The sequence below is a fragment of the Euphorbia lathyris genome, chromosome 4 (assembly GCF_963576675.1).
Source record: "Euphorbia lathyris chromosome 4, ddEupLath1.1, whole genome shotgun sequence".
NCBI lineage: Eukaryota > Viridiplantae > Streptophyta > Magnoliopsida > Malpighiales > Euphorbiaceae > Euphorbia > Euphorbia lathyris.
Genome location: NC_088913.1, coordinates 84,453,783 through 84,477,924, shown reverse-complemented (window position 1 = coordinate 84,477,924; position 24,142 = coordinate 84,453,783). Strand labels below are relative to the sequence as shown.

At 36.1% G+C, this 24,142-nt stretch overlaps 1 non-coding gene across 1 annotated transcript; it reads right to left on the bottom strand.

Annotated features, from left to right (window-relative positions):
* Nucleotides 1-9,307: 9,307 nt before the first annotated feature.
* On the bottom strand, nucleotides 9,308-9,414 carry LOC136228400 (small nucleolar RNA R71). Its single transcript, XR_010688716.1, has one exon. It is a non-coding gene; the product is annotated as a small nucleolar RNA R71 (small nucleolar RNA).
* Between the last annotated feature and the right edge of the window lie 14,728 nt (nucleotides 9,415-24,142).

Here is a 24,142-nt window from a genome sequence, read left to right as displayed (position 1 = left end):
TGCGGTTTTTGCTAAAGGAAAATATTTAGATAAAAACGCTTGGGCTAATTGTTCCCAAGTGGCAAAAGTTGCGGCTGGCATAGAAGTTAACCATTCTTTGGCTCTATCCTTCAAAGTGAAAGGAAAGAGGCGAAGTTTGATTGCTTCTGCAGTCACATCTGGAATTTTAAAAGTATCACAAATTTCAAGGAAATTTGTTAAGTGGGTGTTAGGATTTTCGTTAGGTAACCCGTAAAATGTTACATTATTTTGCAACATATTAAGCAAAGCTGGCTTAATTTCAAATTGATTTGCGGTGATTCTGGGTCTAACGATACTATTGGTCACACCGGCCACACCTGGCCTAGCGTAATCCATAAGTGTTGGTGGGTCTGCCATTTTTTCTGGCTCGGTATATGTTTTTACTGGGGTCTTATTTTTGTTTTTCTTGTTTTTCTTGTTCTTCCTAATGGTTTTCTCAATTTCTGGGTCTATAGGGTCTGGTACAATGCCTGAACTTCGAGAACTGCGCATGAACCTGAAATCTTGCACGAACCGAAACTACCTACAAAACAGAATTTGAAAAATAGATAATTTAGTAAATGAAAATTATTAAATTATAAAAGTTAAAATAAGTATGTTTAAACCTAGATTCGAAATAAAACACGAAAAATTTAAAATTTTGTCAAAAATTTTGGCTTTCCCCGGCAACGGCGCCAAAAACTTGTTGAGCGATTTCCGCAAGTGCACGGTATACGCTTGTAGTAATAAAAGATATCGAACCCACATGGAACGCTTTTTAACTAAAACTTTATTTAACTCGGTTTTAATCACGTGTTTAGGTTTAATAAAAGAAATACGTTTAATTGATGGAATTGGTTTTGGTAAATTAGGATTAGATAGAAGCATTATATCGAGTTTAGAGAACAGTTCTGTCTTGAGATTTTGATTACAAGACAGATACTTCCGTAATTGGAATAAATAGAAGGTGTAAAACTTATTTTCATAAAGCAAAGAAAACAACTTTAACTTTGTAAAGATTATGGACATGTAACAATATAGCGATTTATTCAATTAAATGGCTTTGAACCGTAGAAATCCCCCTGATGTTGAGGTGATTCCTACCTTAATCAAACTAGTATTTTATGTCTGATAAGCCGCGATCAGCGATCATGTCATCCATAAAAACTAAATCTGTCAAGTGTTCAATAAAGTTCTTATATGAATAAGATGGAATAGAACGTTTTAATAAAAACACCAATTTATCATTTTGAAAATCATTTTGTCAGAACAATATCAAAATAATCAATAGTAAGAATATATTGAATAAATAAGTATATCATTAATGAAATGTGAATTTTCACAAGTTAACAGAGAAGTGGAAACTTGGATAGCATTGTAACGAAAACTTTGAGATCCGGGTTGACAATCTTTCTCTCAAACTCCGTAGGTGCGTCAAACCTCATGCGCTTCAGCCGTCAATTCTTCTCGCTGGATCTTCGGAATAGAGACTGATCTCGTCTACTACCAGAATGAAAACTAAATGAATACTGTTTTTATAACTAATCTAATAACAATTCGTGTACAGCACGATTGTTTACACAGAAATGAAATCTAACTTTCTGATTCTTTTCTGAATCAGAAACTCGACATAACAACTTTCTTCTCTAATTTCTCTAACTTTTTCCAACCTTTTCAATTCTGAAATGGATCACTTATTTATAGTTGTTGAAGGGTTGTAAATGATGGGTCGTGTCCGCTGGTGAAGGGTCGCTTTTATCCGAACGAACAGACGCGTTTTTCCGATTTAAAACATATGTTTTGTGTGCAGAACAGTTCGCTGTCGCGACTGAGATTCCGAAAATCTCAGTCGCGACAGGGGATACAAGGGCGAGTTGAAGACTTCGTCTTTCTCCCGAGCTGGCTTCCGTAAGTCGCGACTGAGATTATGAAAATCTCAGTCGCGACAGAGAGAATTTTCCCTGTCTCTCGACTGCTTTTCGTCCTTCTTGAGCGTTCTTCTGGCTGTTATGCGTTCTCGGTACGTTTTTAGGTTTTTCCTCCATTTTAGCTCCGTTTTAGCTCCGTTTTCGCTCCTATTTGGATTTAACCAAATAATTAAGTACCTTGCATCAAAGAAGTAAATAAAGACGTAAAAGTATTCCAAATGAATATAATTAACACGATTTTAATGTAATTTTAACGTATTTATGTATGATATTTTAGGTATATTTTGGGCTTAACACAAAGACAGAATTGTTATTGTTGATTCACCCGAACGAGTTGGTAGACGACAACCGAAGGTGAAGGAGAGTGAATCTCCATTGAAAGATGAGGTTTATAATCTCATTAGGAGTTGAGACTAATGAGCAACATATCCAGTATCCTCCAAAGATGAAAGCATCTGGCTGAAGACACAATAGTCAATATTGTGAGTTCCACAAAAGTGAGGGATATGATACGGAGGACTGCAAGCAACTGGGGGAAGAATTAAACAAAATGGCAAAAGCATAGAAGTTGGACAAGTTCTTAAAGAACGCGGTCAGGTTAAGAGAACCAAAACGAAAGCAACATGAGGAAAAAGCTCCTCGGGGAGTAATCAATGCCATTATTGGATTCCCAAAAGAGGACCGTTCAGCGAAAAAAGAAGAATACAACGAGACCAGGAAAGAATTACTGAATCAAAATCAGAATTTTCTTTTAGAAGTTTTGTTCGACAGGCTCATAACAATGCCTTCGTCATTGAAGTCATGTTGGAGGAATTTAAGGTGAAAAAGGGTCTTTGTAGACACAGAAAGTTCGGTTAATATCATTACACGCAAGGCCTACGAGGCTTTGGGGCTTGAGCACGACAGGTTAATCCCAACATTGTCGCCATTAGTGGGAATTTTGGGACACTCTGTCCATCTCTTAGGCAGTGCTTTATTAAGCATCGTGATTGGTGATGGACTTGTTAAATGGCAGTCAATGGCCGAATTTCTTATAATTGACTCAATCCAACCATTTAACATGATCCTCGGACGATCACTCTTGGCTAAATTGGCATGAGCCTTATCAATTCATCATTTGGCTTGGCAAATTCCTACGAAGTCAGGTATGGCCGTAGCTTAGGGAAATCACGTTGTAGCACAGGAGACTTATTTGGCTTCTTTAAACATGAAACTAATGTAGGGTCCTATGGAGGAGCTGAAGGAGTGTGCTGGGCCTGTGGGAGCATTGTAGAGTGTGTGGCTAGCCGAAGGCAAATCGTTTTAGATTACAGCAGAGCTACCAGCTCAGCCAAAGGAAGACATTATTTCTACTTTAAAATCCAACATCAAGGCTTTCGGTTGGAGTCCTATGGATATTACAGGGATATCTCCCAACTTGATAATGCACTCACTAAACATTCAAAAGGATGCTTCTCCAATTAAGCAAAAGCTCAGGAATCACGGATTGGAGAAGCAGAAAACCATAAAAGCAGAAGCGAAAAACTTGTTTGATTGTAATCACATTAAAGAGGTGGTACATGCAGACTAGATAGCCAATGTTGTCCTCGTCAAAAAGGCTAATGTTAAATGGTGCATGTGTGTGGACTTTACGGATTTGAATAAAGCTTGTCCGAAGGGCTCTTACCCACTACCATGTATTGACATGCTAATTGATTCCATGGTTGGCTTTGCCATATATTCTCTCCTTGATGCGACAACTGGTTATCATCTAAAGGCAAAATTGTAATTTTTTTAGTCAGTTTAGTGTTTTGCCGGTTGATCCCAACACGACCCAAAAATTCTAAAAAATGATAAGGTACAAATTTAGTTCTATGATTATTGGAGATACTGAATTTAGCCTATACATAGAAAACAGTGGATTCTTAACTCTAACATTCACCAGTTTGTGCAATTTCAAACCTAATTGACGAAACATAAGTTTTTCCATTAGCACAAGTTGTAGTGCTGGAGATTGATGGATAATCAGAACATAAAATAGCATATGAAAAGAAACTATTTTCCGTCAATTAGGCTTGAAATTGTACCAAATCATAAATGTTATGCATTAGATTGCATTGTTTTTTACATGAAAACTAAATTCGTTCTACCCAATAACCATAGGGCTAAATTTGTACTTTATCTCTTATAAAAATAAAACTATTACTTGTGGATCGACTGCACCCCCTGCGCGTGAGAAAGTCTTTCCCCTAGTAATTATTTAAAGGCTTGTGAAGACCATTTACTTATAAACTAGTTAATATTCTCATTTCTTTTCTACGTGGGATAAGAATGCTTAGTTTATTTTTATCTTCTAAACCATTTCAAGTGGTTCACTTTAAGCGTCAATTTCTCATTCATTGCTTGTCCGTTTTGAGTTTATAATATACCATTAAAAAGATTGCATGTCATAGAATATGTTTACATATTTCAAATTATTCTAAATTCTATTTATCCGTTATATATTTAAGTCTCAAATTGACAAAAAAAATTGTTTTGGATATATATAATTTATAAAAGTAATTTTAAATTAATTATATATATTTAATATATATATATATTATTTATTACGTCATCTGGTTCTACCAATCCAAACCATCCGGTCCGGTTCTGATAACATTGATTAAATGTGACATACTCAGGGACAAATTTATAGTGGAGGTAATTGAGGCACTTGCCCTCATTAGAGGCGACTTTAGTAGTTTAGAGCAATGTTATCAGAACTGGACAATACATTAAACCAGATTTATAATTGGGTCACGAGTCACTTGATCGGACCAGATGATGTAATAAATAAATAAATAAAATTTATATATATATATATTAAATATATATAATTATTTTTATAAATTATATATATCTAAAACAAATTATAAACAACTTTTGGTTTGTTATTTTTTGTCAATTTAAGGCTTAAATATATAACGGATAAATGGAGTTTAGAATAACTTGAAATATATCAACATATTCTATGCAATGAGATCTTTTAATGGTATATTATAAACTCAAAACATATAAGTGATGAATGAGAAATTGATGCTCAAAGTGAATCACTTGAAACAATTTGGAAGAAGATAAAAAGAAATTAAGCATTATCATCCCACATAGAAAAGAAATGAGAAATTAGCTAGTTTATAAGTAAATGGCATTTACCAGCCTTTAACTAATTACTAGGGGAAAGATTATCTCATGCCCTTGGGGGTAGGGCTGTAAATGAGTCGAGCTGCTCATGAGTGGCTCGGTGGTCGGCTCAGCTCGGTTTGATTTGTAATGGAGCCGCTCGTGAGCATGATTTATTGGCTCGATTCATAAACAAGACAAGCTTGAGCAAGTCAAAGCTCGGCTGGAAAGCTCGCGAGCAAACTCAATTGGAATATTTATGAACAAATTTTAGTTTTGTAGAAAACTATATAGTTTTATGTTAGTTCACAAACATCTAAACTTAATATTATTTCATTTTCTAATAGATGAGTTGGTCCACAAACATAATAAATGAGTAATAAACGAACTATTTGTAAGCATCTTGTTTATTTATTTCACGAACTTTCCTTGTGAGCTTGTTTATGTACACAATTAAAGAGCTATTTATGAGCAAACTTCATAAATATAATTAACGATTTACTCATAAATAATTCATGGTTAGACAAATTTCTTAATGAACCAAGTTTAAAGAGAATTTTGGGCTCGAAGCTCGGCTCGAGCTCGTTTATTTTCTAATAAGCTAAGCTGAGCCTAAATAAGCCAAAGCTCGGTTCGGGCTCAAGCAGGACAAAGCTCGGCTCGATTACAATCCTAGTAGGGGGAGTACAACCAAAGCACCATCAGATTAAGGATGCACAACACGACGTGGACTAACCTCTTTTTGCTAAAATTTATTTTATAAATGAAGATTTTAATTAAAAAAAATCTTAAATTTAATTTTAGTTACATATTTTTTTTTATTTAAAATCATAAAAACCCAAGGTTGCACCGGTTCTCGGTTTGACCTCCGATCATCGGTTCAATCCTGGTTTTTCAAACCTCCATCGAACCAGTGAAGCTCGGAATGGACTCCTTACCCGTTCCCGATCGGATCGATCGGTCTGAGTTTGATAACATTAGTTTAGAGGCCTTATGTATCATTCTCCTTTTTTGTTTTACAAATCTAAATGTACTAAATATAAAATTTAATTAATTTTCTACTCGACAAATAACCAAATAAAAATTAAACTTTGTCGAGTAGAGGGCAGAATAGATTTAGCCTCACTTATAAAACAATATAATTTTAAACTTAACGTTTATCAAACAGATAAATTTCAAGCCTCATTAATAAAAAAAAAATCAAACTCACCATCTCTCTTCTCTCTTCCTCTTCAATATCTCTCTCCTTTAAAGTCTCTCCAATGAAGAAATTGAAATTGAAATTCCTACTATAATGATTCACTTGCATATGATCAAGAAGCCCAATTTTTGCCCTTCTCAACTTCAGGTTATTCAACAAGCCCATTTCCCCCATATTTTAAGTAGGATGAACAAAATAACATCATCAAATCCTTCAATTTCAATTCCTAACCAAATATATTAGAGTTACAAAAACAAAAACAGATGAGTTTTTCTCAACAAATCAACTAGGGTTTCTCATACAGAAGAATAAGATCAAACAGAGGAAAAAGAAGAGAGCCTTGAGGCTTTTGGTTTTCCCTTCTCGAACAAATGGAAGAGTAAAGTACATTTAATAAGATTTGAAGACTTATCTACACGCAAGACAAAGGTTCAGGGGCACATGCGTCTTTTCGCACAAGCCAGGGGCATTTTCGTCATCTCCAGCTTAGTGACACATTCTAGAAGGACTTCATCAAGCCTTTGTGTTTATCACCACACCCAATCACACCTCAATCAAATCACCACCATTCATCTCATCCAATGGCTTAGATCAAGACACTTGTTTCATTATTTTCTTGGTCACTAAGTTTACTTGATGGGCAAACCTAGAATTAACATATAAATGTAATAGTTAGAATCTTTTATTTTTAATGAGAAATTAAGGAGTTCAAGGGAATTTTTACCTCATTCAATTAATATGGTATCAGAGAAAAACTGAATCCTCTCCTTTTGAGCAAGCATCAATGGCTGCTCCTATTATCAACTCCAGCAGCCCCTATCACCTTCCACCAAATGAAACTCCAGCTCTATCCCTAGTTTCATAGGAGCTTTCTGGATCCAACTATCACCAATGGTCTCGGGCCGTGAAAGTTTCCCTCATGTCCAAAAACAAATTCTCATTTGTCGATGGAACTATCATCTCCGGCTTCAGAAGATGTTATGTACAACCAATGGGAAAGGTGCAATAACATGGTTATCTCATGGATACACCATGCCATTTTCCCTTCCATCGCTCGAAGTATTATGTGGTTAGATAAGGCCGATCAGATATGAGCTGACTTAAAGGAGCGTTTTGCTCAGGCAGACTCTTTGTTAAGCCCACAATTCTCGGTCGCGACACGCGTTTTTCAGCAGCTCCTTCCCTTCGTTTGAAGACCAAATAAATGCTCCTCCATTCTTGGCCGAGAATTGCCATTCTCGGTAAGTGCAGAAATTCTGCCAAGTACAATAAACACATGTTAAATTCCAAGAAACGCGTTCGTTCGGGTGGATAAAGACGTCCTTTCACAACGGATACGATCCTTCACAATGGACACGACACTTCAACCACGACTCTTCAACATCTATAAATAAAGAGTTGATGAAGAGTTGGAAAGATATAGAAGAAAGAGATTAGTATAGAACTTATGCAGAAATTCCGAGTCGAGTGATTCAGAATTTAGATTTCATTTTTGTAAAAAGCAATATGATGTACACATATTGTTTATTCAATAATAACAAACACAGTAGCATTTAGACATTATTCATATTTAGTTTACATTTTGGTAGTAGATAGACCAGTCTCTATTCCGAAGATTCAGCGAGAAGATTGAGTAGAGAATCCGCCCCTGAGCTTGACAAACTCTAACGAAACCCAAGGAAAGGATTGACAACCCGTTCACTTGCACGCCGTCGAATGTTTTCATGCTCCTTGTTCTCTGTAAACTTGTATCAATTTATATTTCATCTAATAAAGTCTGTTCTATTCGATAGATTTTTATGCAGCACTTTGGTAAAGGATCCGAAGTGGATGCTGGTGTTTTCATTAAAACGTAGTTTAATTCAAAATCTTTACAAGGAAACTTTGTTGAACACTTAGACAAATTATTATCTCAGTAGAGTTTTAATTTGTCTAAGGTAGCGATCTAACCCGACCATAGGAGGATTGACTACAGTTCAAAGCCTAAAAATTAGAGGTTCCGTCATTTATTTCATCGTTATAATTTATACAAAGTTTAAAGTTGTTTTCTTTGCTTAATGCAAACGAATACATTTTTTTACTTTTCTAAAAAGTACTAAACGTTCCTGTCTTGCAAATTCACTCCTAAATCAGAAGTATTTTCTAAACATCTTCATACTCTAATCTAATTCTCATTCTAGCAATTTCAAAACCAAATCCGATTTAACGAATTTCCTTATTATAAATTTTAAAAGTATATTTAACTAATTCAAAATAAGTTTTTGTTAAAAAACGTTCCCTGTGGGATCGATATCTTTTATTACTACAAGCGTATACCGTGCACTTGCGGAAATCGCTCAACTAGTTTTTTGCGCCGCTGCCGGGGAACGCCAAAATTTTTGACAAAAATTTAGATTTTGTGTATTTTATTTCAAATCTAGGTTTATTTATACTTATTCAAACTTTTATATTTTATTTATTTCAAATTACTAACATATTTATTTTTCAAATTCTGTTTTGTAGGTAGTTTCGGTTCATGCGAAATTTCAGGTTCATGCGCAGTTCTCGAAGTTCAGGCACGTCACCAGATCCTATTGACCCAGAAATTGAAAGAACTCTTAAAAAGAACAAGAAAGAAAAGAAAAACAAAAACAAAACTCCAATAAAAACTAAAATTACCGAGCCAGAAGTTATGGCCACACTCATGGATTACGCTAGGCCAGGAGTGGCCAGTGTAATAAACAGTATAGTTAGACCCCAAATTAATGCAAATCAATTTGAGATTAAGCCAACATTGCTTAATATGTTACAAAATAACGTAACATTTTACGGGTTACCTAACGAAAATCCTAACACCCATTTGACAAATTTCTTAGAAATTTGTGACACTTTTAAAATACCGAATGTGACTACAAAAGCAATCAACCTTCGCCTTTTTCCTTTTACTTTGAATGATCGAGCCAAAGAATGGTTGACTTCTATGCCAGCCGCTACGTTTGAGACTTGGGAGCAATTAGCCCAAGCATTTTTATCAAAAAAATTTCCTTTAGCAAAAACCGCAAGAGTCATTAAAGAGTTAACATCTTTTTCTCAAAATGATAATGAAACCCTTTATGAGGCTTGGGAACGTTTTAAAGAACTTCAACGTTTATGCCCACACCACCAATTGCCCGCTGAACTTTTAATGCAAACATTTTATAATGGACTAAATCCTACAACTAGAGGTTCATTAGTCGCTATGTCTCGAGGGTTATTCATGAAGAAAACATCTGTCCAAGCAAGAGAACTTTTGGAGGAAATGGCAATCAACAGCGGTATGTGGCCCGCGGAACGTGGACACGTACCAATAGCGAAACCATCATCCTCAACTACGTCATCAGTTAAAGGTATAGTGAATCTTGATCCAGTTGCGATGTTGCAAGCCCAATTTTCTGCCTTATCGCACAAAATTGATAGGTTTATGGCACCGTGTGATCCTAATGGTAAGCCAATCCAAACGGATGTGGATTATGAAGGTATGAGCGAAATTGAACAGGTAAATTTTGTCCAAGGGCAAAACCAACCGAATAACCCTTACTCCAATACATATAATCCTGGATGGAGAAATCATCCTAACTTTAACTGGAGAGATAATAATAATAATGCTAATGCTACTCAAAATCGTACCACCAATTATCAAAATCAATCAAGAGATACGATTAGCACTTTATCTTCTAAAATCGACAAATTTATTGATGCTATGAGCGGAAAAATAAGTAATCACGATGATGGTTTTAAATGGATCGAGAATAAATTCGATCAGCTTATTAAAAACCAATCATCTAGCATCCATAATTTGGAGGTTCAAATTGGACAACTCGCTAAATCAATTCCATCCCGCAAAGAGGGAAGTCTTCCAAGCCATACGGAAGAAAATCTGAAAGAGCATGTTAAGGCTATCACTCTTCGTTCAGGGAAAAATTACTTAGGTCCGGAAATGCCCGAAAATTCAACTTTGCCAGGAACTGATTTACCAAAGTCCAAAGAAGATACAATAAACCAAAAAGATGCACAACTTGACTCTAGTACAAAAACTTTTGTACCCAAACCACCTTTTCCACACAAAGTCCGCAACAAAGACTATGACAAACAACTTTTAACATTTTTAGACAAACTTAAAAATTTGCATATTAATTTGACGTTTATGGATGCGATTACGCAAATTCCCAATTATGGTAAATTCCTTAAAGATTTAATTTCAAAGAAAATCAGTTGGGAAGGAATTTCATCCATTTCACTAACTGAAGATTGCAGTTCAATTGTGTCAAGTAATTTGCCCACCAAACTCAAAGATCCCGGATGTTTTACCATTCTGTGTAAATTGGGAGATATTGAATTCCCAAGTTGTCTTTGTGATTTAGGAGCAAGCATAAACTTGATGCCATTATCTATTTTTAATAAGTTAGGCTTAGAAGAAGATATCAAACGTACTAATATGGTTTTGCAATTAGCAGATCAAACCACTAAAAGACCATATGGTATAATTAACGATGTTTTAGTTAAAGTTGACATATTTATTTTTCCTACCGATTTCGTTATATTAGATTTTGCATATGACGTTAATTGTCCGCTAATCTTTGGTAGACCGTTTATGAACACGGGACATGCTCTAGTTGATGGGTCGGAAGGGAAAGTAGTTTTACGAATAGGAGACGATAAGATTGAGTTTGATATGAACCAAGCGATGAAATATCCTATGGAAGATTTCGCTTGTATGAAACTTGATTTAGTTGAAGAATGTGTAAATGACATTGTTCAAAAAGAAGAAATAATAGAACCTATAATGAGTGAGGAACTAGAAGATAAGGACCCAGAGCCTTTGATTCGTGAAGATGGACCAGTTTCGCCTTCAATTATAGTTCCACCTAAATTAGAACTTAAAGAATTACCAAGTCATTTGAGGTACGCTTTCTTAGGCGAAGGCGATTCTCTACCTATAATTATCTCTAACAAATTAACACAAGTTCAAGAAGAGAAATTGAAAGAAGTTGTTAGAAATAGGATAGGAAGTATGGGTTGGCAAATTTCAGACTTAAAAGGTATTAATCCGAGCATTGTAATGCACAGAATTCACTTAGAAGAAGATAAGCCACCTAAAGCGGATAGGCAAAGACGCCTAAATCCGAATATGAAAGAAGTAGTAAAAAATGAGATTACTAAACTTCTAGACAATGGAATCATTTATCCTATTTCGGATAGTGAATGGGTTAGTCCAATCCATTGTGTACCTAAAAAGGGAGGCATAACAGTTGTAAGGAATGACAAAGGTGAATTAATACCTACACGAACCACCACTGGTTGGAGGGTTTGTATAGACTATAGGAACCTTAATAAAGCAACTAGGAAAGATCATTTTCCTCTACCTTTCATTGATCAAATGATCGAAAGAATAGCTGGTCATGCTTTCTACTGTTTTCTAGACGGTTACTCCGGATTCTTTCAAATATATATTTACCCGGATGACCAAGATAAAAACAACCTTCACATGTCCTTATGGAACATTTGCATATAGGAGAATTCCCTTTGGTCTATGTAACGCACCAACAACATTTCAACGTTGTATGACTGCGATTTTTAATGATTTCATTGAAGATATCATGGAAGTTTTTATGGATGATTTTTCAGTTTATGGAGATTCTTTCGATTCATGCCTAAAGAACTTGGATAAAATTTTGTCTAGGTGTGAAGAAACAAATTTAGTATTAAACTGGGAAAAATGTCATTTCATGGTTGACGAGGGAATTGTTTTAGGTCACAAAATATCTGAAAAATGATTAGAAGTGGATAGAGCAAAAACTTCTGTAATAGAAAAATTACCCCCTCCAACTACTGTTAAGGGAGTAGGGTCATTTTTAGGACATGCCGGTTTTTACAGAATATTTATTAAGAATTTCTCTGTAATTTCCAAACCACTTACTAATTTACTCATGAAAGATTCAACTTTTGATTTTAATGAAGATTGCGTTAAAGCTTTCGAAACATTGAAAACAGCTTTAGTCAGTGCACCTATTATTGCTAAACCCGATTGGGATTTACCCTTTGAAATTATGTGTGATGCAAGTGATTTAGCTGTTGGATGTGTTTTAGGTCAAAGGAAGGATAAGAAACTTCATGTCATTTATTATGCAAGTCACACACTTTCTGGTGCACAATTAAACTACACCACAACAGAGAAAGAAATGTTAGCTGTAGTCTTTGCATGCGATAAGTTTAGGTCATACTTGTTAGGTTCAAAAGTTATTATTTATACTGATCATGCAGCTTTAAGGTATTTATTTGCTAAAAAAGATGCAAAACCACGTCTAATTAGATGGGTTTTATTATTACAAGAATTTGATATAGAAATTAAAGACAAAAAGGGAGTCGAAAACCTTGTCGCCGATCATCTATCAAGGCTCGAAGATGAAAACGGTCCTATAGGTGAAACTAACGGTATACGAGATGATTTCCCCGATGAATATCTCTATCAAATTGAAAGTGTCATGTCACCATGGTACGCGGATTTTGCAAACTATCTTGCAGCCAATATTGTTCTGGAAGGATTAACTTTCCAGCAAAAGAAAAAATTCTTCTTTCACATTAAACAATATTTTTGGGAAGATCCTTTCTTGTTCAGAACATGTGGTGAAGGGATAATTAGGAGATGCATTGGTGAAAATGAATATGAATCCATAATGTCGGAATGCCACTCTAGCTCTTATGGAGGACATAATGGAGTTAGTAAGACAGTAGCTAGAATATTTGAATGTGGTTTCTTTTGGCCTACGATGTTTAAAAACGTCCGTTCATTTATTACTCGTTGTGATAAGTGCCAAAGAACAGGAAATTTAGGAAGGAAAGATGAGATGCCCCTCACAACCATGTTAGAAGTTGAAGTCTTCGACATGTGGGGAATAGATTTCATGAGACCTTTTCCTCCTTCTAATGGTAAAACTTACATATTAGTCGCCGTTGATTATGTTTCAAAGTGGATTGAAGCAATTGCAACCCCGACAAACGATTCTAAAGTAGTTGTTAGTTTTCTTGACGATATATTTTGTAGATTTGGTTGTCCAAGAGTCGTCGTTAGTGATGGCGGTACCCATTTTATAAACCGAAGTTTTGATATGCTTATGAAAAAATATGGAGTACGCCACCGCGTGTCAACGCCATACCATCCTCAATCAAATGGTCAGGCGGAGATATCAAATAGAGAACTCAAATGGATTCTAGAGAAAACAGTTTCATCTTCAAGAAAAGATTGGTCTTATAAACTAAACAATGTGTTATGGGCATACCGTACTGCATTTAAAACACCAATAGGAATGACTCCATACCGTTTAGTGTATGGGAAGGCATGTCATTTGCCAGTCGAATTAGAACACAAAGCATATTGGGCTATTAGGGAACTTAACTTTGATTTACGACAAGCAGGTAAGAAACGTTTGCTCGACTTAAATGAGTTAGATGAGTTACGTCATCTATCTTACGAAAATGCGAAGATATATAAAGAAAAAGTGAAAAAAATGGCATGATGCCAAGATTAAAGTCAAACACTTTAATATTGGGGATAAGGTGCTGTTATTTAATTCACGACTTCGTCTATTTCCAGGAAAACTTAAGTCCAAATGGATAGGACCATATTTAGTCGTCAAAACATTCGATTATGGTTCTTTAGAACTTGAAGGACCTAACGGAGTTCGTTTCAAAGTTAATGGTAATCGATGCAAAATTTATTACGAAAATATTTCGAGTATAAGAATTGAGTTCGTAACATGATTATCTGAATTATAATTTGTTTAGCTTTTCTAACACAGTTTATTTTGTTTTATTTTCTTTTAAATTTTTGTTCATTTCCATTTTTTTTATTCTTAATTAGTTAATTATTTAATTTTTTTGTTTTACACATGAAATTTTTATGATTAGATGACTTTATGTTATGATTTAGATGCATAAAATATGTTTATTTCATGATTTTAGATTTGATTTTAGGCAATTAGTTCGAAATTGAAGTTTCAGGCGATTCTCTGCCGAGAACTTGGAATTCTCGGTCGAGAATTCTCCTTTTCAAAATTGTCCAAATAGGTTAAGTTTTTTCTGAACTTACCGAGAATATTTAATTCTCGGCCGAGAATCGGAAAATGAGTTTCGACGCCTGATTTCCGTAAGGAAATCAACGTGTCGCGATCGCGAATTTGGCATTCTCGGTCGCGACACACGTTATTTCTGCACCATCAGACCTGAATCATCTTCAACCTGCAGACAAAACCTTTCATAAACGAAAAATTAAGTTTCTTCAATTCAGAAAGGTATAATTTTATGCCTTTTCGCATCAAAACAACACCTCATTTCATCCTAAAATCTTATAAATAAAGTCCTTGAGGATCATGGTTTTGTTACATTCTTTTCATCTTTGTCAGATCAATTCTCTGATTTTCTTCAAACAACCATTTTTCCCTAAGTTACAGACACCTTGTTTCTTAAGTTCTTTACCATGCCTACTAAACACAAAACCTCAAAGAAAAATGATGCTTCAAGCAACAAACGTCCAGACTTGTCCAAATGATATGGTGCGCCATTTCCTATCTTCAATCACGATGAAGGAAGGCGCTACTGGAGGCTCCGTTATACATTCTTTGTTGGAATGTTATATATGGATGACTTTTTGAATGATCAACTTGGAATAAGCGATGACTTGAGTCGCTATTTGGAACGTTTAGGGTGGACAAAATTCGCCAAAATGCGATTTCCAATCATTGGCGATTGGATTCTGGAATTTTTCTGTACCGTTCGTTTCATTAACAAACGACGAGTCCGTCTTAGTTTTCGTCGAGATGGCGAAATCTTTACTTTTGGCTATCCAGAGTTGCAGGCCTGGTTTGGTTTTCCCCCGAGGGATATAATCAAACGTCATCCTGGCAAAGACATGACATCCACAGACATATGGAGAATGCTTACTGGTTTTTGGCGTTTCAATCCTAGACTCGCCTACAATCATTCCTTTCACTCCAACTCCATGCTGTATTTACACAAATTCTTGTGTCACAGTTTGTTCGGTCGCACGTTTAGTAGTGTGGTCCGTGACACCGATTTATATGTTCTTGGAGATATATTCCAGGGAAATACAGTGGATTCTTCAAAAATTCTGATGGAGGGTCTTGTCGCCGCTTCTCGATCCAAGGATAAAAAGATTGGGTTCGGCAATATAATCTGTGGAATAATTCTCGGTACCAAGGGTACCATTGATGTTCCTTGGAGTGATGACGAATTCTTCCCGACGATAGATTATGAGTTTTTAGAGTTCGAAGGACTCGTAAAACGTGTCTTTCGTGCATGCCCGCATTTTCTTTCTGCACCGGAATGTCAAGCTTTCGTGCAGTTAAAAATTGACCACTATAGGGCCACAGAAATTCCGCTTGATAGGGATGAATATATAGAATAGTTTAGGTTTTTCAATTTTATTTTGTACATATTTTTCTTATTTTGTTGTAATTGAATTGTTTATTTTTGTATTTGTACATATGTGTTCTATTAATAAATTAACTTTTCTATTCATCTTAGTTCATTTATTTTCTAATAGTTAAATATATTGGTTAAATGACGATAATAAAATGTTTAGATTAATCTAATATGATTTCTTATTCAACACATAATCCCACTTCAAAAACTTAATTCATTGGATTCAATACATTAAGTTTTCATTCAAATTCATTCAATTCATTCAATTCATATCTTTAATATGTATTAATATGAACTTAATATGCATTTAATCTGATTCTTTTAACTTGTATGCATTGATAAGCATTAAAGTTTCATTAATTCTTCATATACCATTTATTTCCCTTTAGTTCAAATTACTAAGGCTAAACCTTTGGTTTTCCTTGCAATTAATGCCATTTATTTTAGTTTTTAAGTGCAGGTACAGTTTATATTAAGTTCAGGACACAAATTACCAACAAAATTGCACAAACCAAGTCAAAAGGCACCTAAAAAGCCATTTTTGACCAATTCTCGGTAAGTCCAGCAAAAAAGGCCGAATTCAGAGCAATTTTTTCTCTAAAATTCGCGTGCCGCGACCGCGGATCCGCATTCTCGGTCGCGACACGCGACCTGCAGGCAACATTAATTCCGATTTTTGCCCTATTTCAAGCCTATTCCTATTCCTATTCTACCTCTACATCTACCTATTTCACCCTATATAAACCTACCCCTTACACAAACCTCACATCACCTCACTTTTTACCCAATCCCTTACTCTAACCTCTTCCCCATAAATCACTTTTACTCTTCCCAATTTATTATTTACCCTCTCTTCTCTCTTCTCAATTCATTACCTCATTTTACAACTTTCACTTCATCTTCATCCTTTGCTCTTCTCTCTTTTACTTCTTCTTTTTCTTCTTTACACAACCCTAGCCAATACCATTACCATGCCTAGACAAAAGCGTGCTGGTCAAAAACCTCCAGTTACGGAAGCTAATCGCCTTCGTATTCGTTGCAGAGCCTATTTCGATATCGAAACGGAGGAGGAAGCCGCTCGATTTCTTCACTTTTCCAATTCCAAGCGAGAGTTTGTGGATATGCACTTCCTTGACTTCGATTCGGTAAGAGCATTAAACTTCACCACTAGAATTGATGCTTTTATTGAAACTTTGGGTTGGCAAGAGTTCGTTTCTATGCGTTTTCCCCGTATTTATGAATACGTGGTGGAGTTTTTGGTCACTTTGACCATGAACAAGAAGAAGACATCAATTTCTTTTAGGAACAATAGTGTGACTTACACCATAGATTATGAAGCAATGGGAAACATGTTTGGTTTCCCTACTACTGATTTTTATGATAAGCCTAAAGATTTTGATAATGATTCTGTTTGGCAAACTCTTTCGGATCAAGACTATTTTAACTCCAAAAACACTTCAAGCAAGTTGATTAAGGACAATTGTGTGTTCTTCTTTCATAAGTATTTGAGTTTTTCCTTGTTTGGTCGTGTTGAGAGTTCGAAGATTCAAGTTCGGGATTTGTTTGTTTTGGATAGTTTGTTTAAAGGTTTGAGGGTTGATAGCATTGGTATGTTGTTTGATAATTTGTTCCGTGCTTCGAGGGCTCACACAAATCAAGTCCCTCTCTGTAATTTTATCACGGCTATTGTTTTGGGCGCACGGGGTGAATTGGCCGATTATGACATGACCACCTACCATGGGTATGTTCTAATTTTGGACATCTCGGCGCTTGAGCGGGCTCACTTATTGCTTACTTCGGTTCCTCCCGTCTTTATATCATATGCTTCCCGTATTGCCCATCTTCGTGGCACTATGGGTGGAGGAGCTTCAAGTTCTCAATTTGTAGGTACCGAAGAAGGAGGCGAGGCAGAAGGCGAGGAGGATGCACCGCAAGCTCAACCACAACCCCAAGAACCTCAAGAGGATGATCCGGTGGATTTGCGGAGGATTTTGAACCAAATCAATTCCAATAATCTTCAAATGAATTTAAGAATTGATGATTTGGTGGAGAATAATATGATGATGAATGACAACCTCAATACTTTGAGGCGCGAGCATAGGTCTACTCGGTATCGGATGCTTTCCTTCTTCCGTCGTCGAAATGTGGAAACTTCACCAACACCTCCAGATTCCCCGCCTCATGCTTAGGTTGTCTTCTTTATTTTTATCTTTATCTTGTTAAGTTTGGTACAATATTTCTTTTTATTATGTTTCGTACAATTTTTAATTTTATGTTGAATGGTTTTTATTTGCTAATATTCTATCTTTATTTCGTATGCTTTATTTCGTGCTTATTTTTCATGATATCTCGATTTTTGCACCAATGAGGACATGGTCCAATTTAAGTGTGGGAGGAGATATACATATATCATTTTCGTTTTTAGCACAAATAGTAAATGCAACGAATAATTTTTATGCAAATATATTGCAACACAATGTATTTAACACTATTTTTATTAACTTTACATTTCATATGTTTAAAATAAGTTAATATGATTATTATTTTTAGGTTATCATTATCTATAGAAATAATATTTCTATACGGGTAATATTTTTCAAAAAATTTCACAAATCTCCGATACGATTTTAAGTATAAAAATTGTCTCGAGTGAATGTATTTAAGTAAAAAATTCTTTATTTCAATCTCTATTTTATATCATGAAATTCATGAAACAATAAATCTCATTTTAAATTTTCAATTAGGTTTATAGGCATTAAATTGAACTAACAATTTTAGCTCGGTTTGATTTCGTCTTACATTAACACCAATTGAATATTTAAGGAAACTTTAGCCATAATACATGTTGAATTTTAAGTCAATATAGGATGAATGTGCTATCTTTCTTTTTCCCAAGTTACAATTTTAAATTTTATATTTCATATTAATTAATCAATTAGTTGAATTCTTAACTTTTGGCCACGATTGAGACCAACCTTATCACAATCGAGGTATGAAAGGGAAGAAAATTAAGTACCGTTTACTTTTGGCCACGGTTGCGACCACCCTTATCACAATTGAGGTATGGAAGGAACGTTTAAAAATAAAAAAATAAGCGTGTTTAAGTTTAAAGTAATGATTGCGTCCACCCATGGCATGGTCGGTACCTCTTAAGCGAACACAAAACAATAAAAATACGTATAAGGTTACGATCAAGACCACCCTTATCTCGGGCGTAACCAAGTTAATAAATTAACCCAAATACTTATTCATTTAATATATTTCATATATTAGTTTAGGTTTGGGAAATGAAATTTTGTGCTTTGAAATACATTGAGACGAAATACTCAATAACATGTGTGCTTATATCGTCCCGAATACTTCAATTCAAAATTGAAAATACAAGACGAATGATATATCGTATTTATACTAAGTTAGTTTGATATTTTGCGTATAAATTTGCCATGCGAAGCTAGTCTTTTTGGCTTAACTAATTTAAAAGGTGATACAAAGATATATGTTTTATTTTCATAAACGAGATTAGTTAAAGAATAAATTCAGTGAAATTTTGCTCGGGACTAGCAAAAGATTAAGTGTGGAGATTTGTTAAGCCCAAAATATACCTAATATATCATCAATAATTACATCAATATTGCTACGAATTTGTGCTATTTATACCTGTTTAGAATACTTTTACGTTCGAATATGTTTCTTTCTTGCAATGTACCTAAATATTTGGTAAAATCCAAATAGGAACGAAAAGAGCTTAAAAACAGGATAAAAATCCTACAAAAGGAGTTAAAAACGACGAAGATCAAATTACACCAAAACGAGGATAAAGACAAGGTCAGAAACAGAAGAAATGTCACATTCTCGGTTGAGGAAACAGAATTCTCGGTAGAGAATTTTATGAAAGTCGCGACCGAGAATCCACAATTCTCGGTCGCGACACGCGTTTTTCAGCAGCTCATTCCCTTCGTTTGAAGACCAAATAAATGCTCCTCCATTCTTGGCCGAGAATTGCCATTCTCGGTAAGTGCAGAAATTCTGCCAAGTACAATGAACACATGTTAAATTCCAAGAAACGCGTTCGTTCGGGTGGATAAAGACGTCATTTCACAACGGATACGATCCTTCACAACGGACACGACACTTCAACCACGACTCTTCAACATCTATAAATAAAGAGTTGATGAAGAGTTGGAAAGATATAGAAGAAAGAGATTAGTATAGAACTTATGCAGAAATTTCGAGTCGAGTGATTCAGAATTTAGATTTCATTTTTGTAAAAAGCAATATGATGTACACACATTGTTTATTCAATAATAACAAACACAGCAGCATTTAGACATTATTCATATTTAGTTTACATTTTGGTAGTAGATAGACCAGTCTCTATTCCGAAGATTCAGCGAGAAGATTGAGTAGAGAATCCGCCCCTGAGCCTGACAAACTCTAACGAAACCCAAGGAAAGGATTGACAACCCGTTCACTTGCACGCCGTCGAATGTTTTCATGCTCCTTGTTCTCTGTAAACTTGTATCAATTTATATTTCATCTAATAAAGTCCGTTCTATTCGATAGATTTTTATGCAGCACTTTGGTAAAGGATCCGAAGTGGATGCTGGTATTTTCATTAAAACGTAGTTTAATTCAAAATCTTTACAAGGAAACTTTGTTGAACACTTAGACAAATTATTATCTCGGTAGAGTTTTAATTTGTCTAAGGTAGCGATCTAACCTGACCATAGGAGGATTGACTACAGTTCAAAGCCTAAAAATTAGAGGTTCCGTCATTTATTTCATCGTTATAATTTATACAAAGTTTAAAGTTGTTTTCTTTGCTTAATGAAAACGAATACATTTGTTTACTTTTCTAAAAAGTACTAAACGTTCATGTCTTGCAAATTCACTCCTAAATCAGAAGTATTTTCTAAACATCTTCATACTCTAATCTAATTCTCATTCTAGCAATTTCAAAACCAAATCTGATTTAACGAATTTCCTTATTATAAATTTTAAAAGTATATTTAACCAATTCAAAATAAGTTTTTGTTAAAAAACGTTCCCTGTGGGATCGATATCTTTTATTACTACAAGCGTATACCGTGCACTTGCGGAAATCGCTCAACACTCGTTGAGGATTCTGGAGCTCAGGCGAGAGATCCACGGCCTGAAACAAGGTAACGGAAACGTTACAGAGTATTGCACTAGCCTCAAAATACTCTACAACGAACCGTTAAATCTACGACCCATGCCCAAATGTACCTGCCGGACATCGTGCAGTTGCGAAGCCTTCAAGATCTTGCGAGATCAGCAGGACGCAGATCAAGTGATCACCTTTCTGCAGGGACTAAATGAGTCTTATTCCACTGTATGCTCCCAGATTCTCCTCATGGAACCGCTGCCATCACTCAACAAGGTTTACGCCTTGTCTATGCAACACGAACGGCAGATTGGATTTGCACCTGCCAAACAAGGAGAGGCAAATGAAAGCAATCCATTTGCAGGTTTCATAAACACACAAGGCAGGCAAAACAACAATCGTAATAACTCGAGGTATGCAAATCGAAAAACAAACAGCAAAAATACATCTTTGTGCACTTATTGTGGGAATACAGGACATACTGAAGATATCTGCTTCAAGAAACACGGCTATCCACCGAACTATGGAAATAGAAACAAAGGGAATCCTTTCAGAACTAATCAACCCAAGGCCAACTCATCAGTAAATCAGGGCAGAGACAACGGGGATTCGGGTGAAGAGGATAATAGGCAGGCAAACGCAGAACCGTTCACTCTAACCAAAGACCAGTATCAGACGCTAGTCGCCTTATTGCCACTGAGCCATTCAGGAAAGGCCCTAGCCTCAGGCAGCAGCGTCAACACCTTTGTCAAGGGAGACAGTTCTGGTAAAAGCCTAAACCCTAATTCTGTTCCATCATGTTGGATAATAGACACTGGAGCCACAGACCACATCATTTGTGACACAAAACTATATACCTCGTACACAAAAATAGACAAATGTTGGGTAAATCTGCCTAATGGAGAAAGGGTTAAGGCAGAACATGTTGGTACTGTAACTCTAAGTCTATAACTCACTTTGCATAATGTCTTATGCATACATGCTTTCGATTACAACCTCATATCAACTAGCAAATTACTTGATACTGGTGAATTGTGCATCGTGATAACTGGGTCCATGTGTGTAATACATGACACAATAAGTGGGAAGAGGATTGGCTTGGCTAGGGAGCATGAATGCCTTTACTATTTAGAGTATCCATTGCCTAGTAGTCATGGTTCTGTTTTTTCAATTAAAGCAAATGTATGGCACCAACGTTTTGGCCATCCCTCTTACGAAAGGATGAAAGGCCTCAACTTACCTTGTAATGATTTTGATTCATCTAAAAGAATGCCATGTGACATTTGCCAAAAAGCTAAACAGAAAAAGACTTCATTCTCAAACAGCCATAGCATAACAAAGGAGTGCTTTGACCTAATACATGTAGACATATGGGGTCCAGCTATAGAATCACACTCTAACAAGCGTTATTTCCTAACCATACTTGATGACCATAGCATGTATACATGGGTAACATTAATGCAAACGAAAGGGGAAGCAAGCACAGCATTACAACAGTTCTGCATATATGCCAAACGACAGTTCAACAAAGATATAAAGGTGATTAGAACGGACAATGGCCATGAGTTCATCATGAAGGATTTCTATGTCGCAAATGGAATCATACATCAAACATCATGCCCAGAAACACCACAACAGAACGGCAGAGTAGAAAGAAAACATCTAGACATTATGAATACCACAAGGGCACTCATGTTTCAAAGTTCCTTGCCCAAGGAATTCTGGCCAGAGGCCGTCAGTCGCGCGGTCTATCTCATAAATAGATTGCCTTCGGCACCAATCCTAGGGCAGACACCTTATCAAAGAGTGTATGGAGAGAAAAGTAACATAGAAGACCTCAAGGTATTCGGGTGCTTAGCCTATGCATCATCACTGGATAGACACAAGAGCAAATTTATAGAAAGGGCAATCAGATGTGCATTCATGGGACACAAACATGGCACAAAGGGTTTCAGACTCTTAAACTTAAGCTCTAACATATTTTTATTTTCCAGGCATGTCAAGTTTTTTGAGCAATGCTTTCCTTTTTCGGAAATCAACCAAGGAGCAGAGAATTTTTGCAGCGAAGAAGAGTTAGACTCTTTGCACATTGCAACCATGATAGATGATGAGGATGAGACCCTAGACACAAAAATACAAACAGGGATACCAGATACCATGTAGCATGTAGACGCAATACAGACGGACAATCATGAGCCCATAGAAATATAATTCACAAATGATCAGTCAACCAGTGAAAGGCCACAGAGAACCAAAAAGACACCAACTTATCTCAGGGATTATCACTTAGCTTTAATACAAGGTTCGCCATTGCCTTGTCTTACAAATTCTCCGCATGCCCTTTCAAAGCACCTCTCATACGAGAAACTTTCCCCAACCAAAAGAATTTTCTCTCTTAACCTTGTCTGTCACAAAGAGCCTGCAACATACCAAGAAGCTAAGTCAGATCAGAATTAGACCAAAGCTATGGAAAACGAGCTAGCAGCCCTAAAAGCAAATCAAACATGGCACTTGGTCACCTTACCCGAGGGAAAACGACCCATAGGGTGCAGATGGGTCTATAAGGTCAAACATAAAGCAGAGGGAAGCATCTCGAGGTACAAGGCCAGGCTCGTGGACAAAGGGTATACTCAGCAAGAGGGAGTTGATTTCACGGCCACCTTCGCTCCTGTTGCAAAGTTTACAATGATTAGGATGCTCCTAACTCTGGCTATAAACAAACATTGGTACATACACCAGCTAGATATTGACAACGCTTACCTACACGGGGATCTAAGCGAAGATGTTTACATGGCTCTGCCTCCAGGGATTGAACCACAACACAGCAAGCAAGTTTGTAAGCTCAACAAAGCCCTCTACGAGCTCCGACAAGCTGGACGACAGTGGAATGCCAAGCTTACAGCAACCATCAAACGGATGGGTTTCACTCAGTCCATAGCCAACCCTTCCTTATTTACCAAAATGGAGGCAAGACACACGACCGCCATCTTGGTGTATGTTGATGACGTTATACTGGCAGGAAGCGACATGCATGCCATCTCCGCGGTCAAAAGGCATCTAAATGACACCTTCAACATCAAGGATATGGGCACCATTCATTACTTCCTTGGCTTCGAGTTTTCTCGCAGCAAGCATGGTCTCCACATGTCATAAAGGAAATACACGTTAGAACTGTTACAAGAGATGGGGTTCGTCGACTGTAAACCAGCCTCGTCCCCGGCATTACCAAACTACAAGCCCAGTCAAAATGAAACATTGTTGCCAGACAATACACTATACAGACAACTTATTGGC